Source organism: Phalacrocorax aristotelis, chromosome 6, assembly GCF_949628215.1.
Source record: "Phalacrocorax aristotelis chromosome 6, bGulAri2.1, whole genome shotgun sequence".
Classification (NCBI taxonomy): domain Eukaryota; kingdom Metazoa; phylum Chordata; class Aves; order Suliformes; family Phalacrocoracidae; genus Phalacrocorax; species Phalacrocorax aristotelis.
The window spans coordinates 23,094,899-23,100,898 of NC_134281.1; positions in this window are offsets into that span (position 1 = coordinate 23,094,899).

The following is a 6,000-nucleotide window of genomic DNA, read 5'->3' on the forward strand; positions in this document are numbered from 1 at the left end:
GCACACAGTACTCCAGGTGTGGCCTGACAAGCACTGAGTAGAGTGGGATAATGACTCCTTTCTCTCTGCTGGCGATGCCCTTTTTGATGCAACCCAGCATCCTGTTGGCCTTCTTGGCTGCAGCAGCACACTGTTCACTCATATTGAGCTTCTTGTCCACCAGGACCCCCAGGTCCCTTTCCACAGAGCTGCTCTCCAGCCAGGTGGATCCCAGTCTGTGCTGCACTCCCGGATTATGTTTTCCCAGGTGCATGACCTTACACTTCTCCTTGTTGAACTTCATAAGGTTCTTGCTGGCCCACTCTTCCAGCCTATCCAGATCTTTCTGCAGAGCAGCTCTTCCTTCTGGAAGGGAGATCCCTTCTGGAAGGGATAACCCCTTCCGCAGGGGTTATCAGAAAGTTCAGCTTGTTCGAAGCTGATCATGCCTGCAGATCCCTGAACATTTTGCAGCATTGGACTAGAGTGCCTACATGCCTAGGCGTTTGGACTCAGGTTAAATAAAACTCGCATTGTAGGGCTTTGTCTTTGCTGTGATTTCCCCTCTGGGGAAAAATTTTTCTGTGGGTTAACTCCCACAGGAAGAAACACTACCCAACTTTATTTTAGTATTCAGGATGGATCCTGTGTGATTCTACCACCTTGTGGTCAGCAGTTAGCTTTAAAATGTCAGCAGTTAAAAAAGACTGACAGTGCCTTCTCCACCTATTGTGTAAGTCTTATCGCACCATAAACACACTTGGCTGTGTCACCTTGAATCAGTGGGGTAACAGCCAAGCCTTTGCATTAATGGAGTTTAGGGACAGTGAACAGTGCCCAAAATGGGCAGTGGCCTCTGGCTGTGCCCAGGAGGAGGTGATGGGCATGGGCCAGGCTGTGCTCATTACAAGATTTTATTATGCTGCATCATTACCTTCGATGATGATGGGAACCTTAGCTTTGACAGGCCACTCCAGTTTTCTAAAACTGTGCAGAAATGTTTTTGAAATAGCTGTTGTAGGTTTTATAATTGCTGCTGGATATTTGCCTTTGCATCTTGGGCAGTTATCAAAATAACAAAGAGTGAAACCTAGCAACAGATCTTAGCCTTAAAAATTACCTAGAAAACTAATAATTACCCACTGAAGTCACTTGCACTATGATGAGTTGATCAGCTCATGTCTATTAATCCCCAAAACTGGTCAGGACTCACAATTTACTTGTGAGCTCAGCAATATTCAGCATGTGAACTGAAGCTTTGTGTCCTGAGAGCAAGTCATTACGTGCAGATTACAGTTTCAGAAAGGGAGGAGCACCGAAGGGTAGCTAATTTGTTTGAGTCTTGAGTTGCAGAGAAAAACCTGAGCACAGTGAAGTCTCAGAAAGTAAAAGGTGAAAGAAAACAAGCCAATATTTGTTATTAAAAATACCTTATTGATGAATCAGTTGTGAATGGGTGGGATTAGCAATGCTATCTAGCAGGGCCAGAGAAAAGAAAAACATAAAATGCAACAGATTTGAGAAGAAATCCTAATACTTAAAAACGTAGTGTGGAGGAAAAGCTGAGAGACAATGTTTTTATTTTCCTCAGTTGGGTTTAAAGAAGAATTGGGGCGTTTAAACTCCCTAAAAAATGTACTAGGTTGCACAGTGGTGGTTGTAATCGTACAGCAGCATAAATCCAGTGCAAGAGAGTGAAGACACCTTTACATGAGAATTCAGCTTTATGGAAATACCATTAAACTTTTGTTTTCACATTAATTTCATCTGGAAGTGGTGAGTTGCAGCTACTTCCATTTTTATGTGGGCATTTATTGATAAATCCATGGGGCAGGCACTGTTTTGAAGGCTACCAGAGCCTGAGCAGAGAAGGAGCAGGAGGCAGCTCTGCCACCTCAGCTGGGGTGCCTGGGGCAGGATTTCAGGGGGTGAGGTCTAACACAGGTCCCCTGCCAGGCCTGGGGCTGCCTCCACACCGCTCACCTCCCTGGTGGGTTTCAAGGTATTCTGAGCTGGTGCAAGATTCCCAGCACAGAGCTGTAATATGGTTTGATTTGGAAGAAGAGGATTTGGTTAATTTACACCTCGTTTATGATATATTTTTACAGTCTTCCCAGTGTGTCAGCTATGGCATGTTAACTCCCAGGGACACCTGAGTTGAGGGATTAAAAGTAACTCTGAGGAAATATTATCTGTCTGGACTTCTGTAAGGCCTTTGACAAGGTCCCACACAGCATCCTTCTCTTTAAACTGGAGAGATATGGATTTGATTAGTGGACTGTTCAGTGGATAAGGAACTGGCTGGAAGGTCACATTCAGAGGGTAATCATCAATGGCTTGATGTCCAGATGGAGACCGGTGATGAGTCGTGTCCCTCAGGGGTCCGTACTGGGACTAGTACTATTTAATATCTTCATCAACGACATAGTGGGATCGAGTGCACCCTCAGCAAGTTTGCAGATGACACCAAGCTGAGCAGTGCAGCTCACAGACCAGAGGATGGGATGTCATCCTGAGAGACCTAGACAATCTGGAGAGGTGGGCCTGTGAGCACCTCATGAGGTTCAACAACACCAAGTGCAGGGTCCTTCACCTGGGTTGGGGCAACCCCCACTATCAATACAGGCTGGGGGATGAAGAGAGCAGGGGGCACAGGACCACATCCAGGCAGGTCTGGAATATATCCAGAGAAGGAGACTCCACAACCTCTCTGGGCAGCCTATTCCACTGCTCTGTCACCCTCAAAGTAAATAAGCTTTTCCTCATATTCAGGTGGAACTGCCTGTGTTCCAACTTGTGCCCATTGCCCCTTGTCCTGTTGTTGGGCACTATTTAAAAGAGTCTATTCCCGTCATCCTGACACCCACCCTTTAGATATTTGTAAGTATTGATGAGATCCCCCTCAGTCTTCTTTCCTCCAGGCTTAACAGACCCAAGTCTCTCAGCCGTTCCTTATAAGAGATATGCTCCAGTGCCCTGATCATCTTCATAGCTCTCTGCTGGACTTGCTCAGCCAGTTCCGCATCTTGAACTGGGGAGCCCAGAACTGGACACAGCACTCCAGGTGTGGCCACACTAGGGCAGAGTAGAGGAGGAGGATAACCTCCCTCGACCTGCTGGCCACGCTCCTTTTAATGCAGCCCAGCATTTTACTTCCTGCTGACACAGCTGAAGCTTAGAAAGAGATGCACAGTGACCTTTTTCTGCTAAAGTGGTACCTAGACAAATAGTATTTTTCAAGCAATCTTTGTTTGTCTTGCTGGCAAGTAACAAATCATCTACATATTGTACAAGTATAGAACCTCCACGTAATATAGTATCTTTTCAAGTAATCTTTAAGCAAATGGGAAAGTATTGTGGGAGAGCCAGTGAGCCCATGGGGCAGGCAGGTCCACATTAGTTGTTGGCCTTCCTACATAAATGCCACATATGCTGGCTGTCTTCTGCTATAGGAATGCTAAAGAATGCAGCTGTTAAATCAATTACAGTAAAGTATTTTGTCCAATGTGGAATTTGTCCTTAGGTTTGAAATTCAAAAGTGATATAGTGGCTCCTGTGTCCACTAGAAATGGTATTTCCTTGTCTTCTATTTTTCCCACAGTTTGACCCTTATGGTTCAGTTTAGTAGTGCAAACCCCATGTATACCCTGAGATTCTTCTGAGTCCCCTTCCTCCTGTCCTTGCTGTTCAGCAATATTAATCTGATCTTTCCCAAATCTGAGTCTGCAGGGCCTCACAGGACATCCTCTTTTGCAGTGTCCTAGCTCCCCACAGTAGTTACAACAATCATTCCAATCATGACCTAATCTACCATCAGCTCCTCTCCCCCTACCTTTCTGCCAAGCTCCTTGATGCCCTGGTGGTCTCCACCCTAGAGACAGAGCTCTGCCTCAGCCTTGCCCTCACATTCCTTGAACAATTGCAGCTGCAAACAGACTAGCCTCTGGCTGTCTCCCCTTTTACCTTACCTTCTCTAACTTGTGTTTCTTCTTTTCATCTCTGCCATCAAAAATGAATATTGCAATGCTCAGAGTTTTTGCAAATTTTCTCCTTTACCTTTGCCTGGCATGTGATCCTTAAAATAGTTATGGACGTCAGAGGCATCCTGGTCCACAAATACACTAGCAGTCAATACACCATTAAAATTCTGTTCCATTATTCCTCTGTGTTTTAGGAGGGTTTGTCTCAGCCTGGCCCAAAAGTCACTGGGGTGCTCATCTGGTCATTCTTGATATCCTTGCACTTTAGACCAATTTGTGCCCATTTCCCCACATGCTCTGATCACCTCTATTAAGTTCCAACACATGGTTTGCCACTTTGCCATGTCACCTGCTGCATTATAATCATAATGGGGGTCAGCAGCTGGGAATGGCTGGCAACCCCCTCTGGCTTGTCAAGTCAGTTCAGCACCCTTTTCAAATATCCTCTCTCTCGTCTGCTCTAAATAACTCTTTCAACAGTATTTGAACATCAGAATATGAGGATGTTTTCCCTTAGCACTAATCCAAGCTCCCTGGGGGCTCCATGTCAGTTGGACAGTTTTCTGAGGTTCCTTATTAAACACGTGAGTAAATGGACTAAGCCACAGTTGCCACCACGTGATTTGTGGGCATTTGTGCTAGTGGGGCAACCCCCACTATCAATACAGGCTGGGGGATGAAGAGACTGAAAGCAGCCCTGCGGAGAAGGGCTTGGGGGTACTGGTGGATGAAAAGCTGGACATGAGCCAACAATGTGTGCTTGCAGCCCAGAAGGCCAACCATATCCTGGGCTGCAACAAAAGAAGCATGGGCAGCAGGTTGAGGGAGGTGATTCACCTGGAGTGACACCTGGAGTACTGCATCCAGCTCTGGAACCTTCAGCACAGAAAGGACATGGACCTCTTGGAGCTCGTCCAGATGAGGGCCACAAAAATGATCCAAGGGCTGGAGCACTTCTCCTATGAAGACAGGCTGAAAGAGTTGGGGTTGTTCAGCCTGGAGAAGAGAAGGTTGTGGGGAGACCTTATTGCAGCCTTCCAGTTCTTAAAGGGGGACTATAGAAAAGATGGGGGCAATCTCTTTAGCAAGGCCTGTTGTGACAGGACGAGGGGTAATGGTTTTAAACTAAAGGAGGGTAGATTTAGACTGGATATAAGGAAAAAACTTTTTACTATGAGGGTGGTGAAACACTGGAACGGGTTGCCCTGAGAGGTGGTAGATGCCCCATCCCTGGAAACATTCAAGGTCAGGTTGGATGGGGCTCTGACCAACCTAATCTAATTAACGGGTGTTTGGGCTGCAGGGTGGTTGGACTAGATTAACTCTAAAGGTTCCTTCCAACCCAAACCATTCTATGATTCTATGATTCTATGACTTGAATTTATTCCAGCATGTCATTCAAATAAGAACACTTATATTTTCTATTGAGTATTGTGAAGTTTTTTCTGCTTTTCTTGTATCCAGTTGGAGTCTATAAAGCATGTCTGCTATTCCATTCCTGTGGTGAGTTGTTAGAAAGATAGTATCCATGCTTAATTCTTGGTCTTGCAAACTTGCTGAGCATGCTAGGTCTAATAAACCATGCATACATTTCACTGATTTAAGCATTTGGCTACAGCTACACGTGCATATGAATAGTGTGCTAGACCAAAATGGCATTACTAGGCAATCCACATGTAAGCATATCTTTTTAAAAAGCAGTAGAAACTGTTGACCACTGCTACCCTTACATCTTGAAGGAGTTACTGAACAGTTTCAATTACATCAGTTGGGCAATTTTAATATCAGCATTACTAGTCCTACTATCAATGATGTAGCTTTGCTACTGTGGGCTAGATGATCTTTTAAATGAATGCCAAGGAGATTTTTACTCCCTCTGCACCAAAACATTAATAATCCTATCCAGAGCTGTGTTCTAGTTCATGGGTATTCTCCCTGTAAAATTAATGAATGTTGGTTTCTGCAGTGCAGCTGCATATTTCTGGTGAGTTCTAATTTTTGTAATGTAGAAACTTAAAGACAGAAGAGTGTGCTCAGTAAA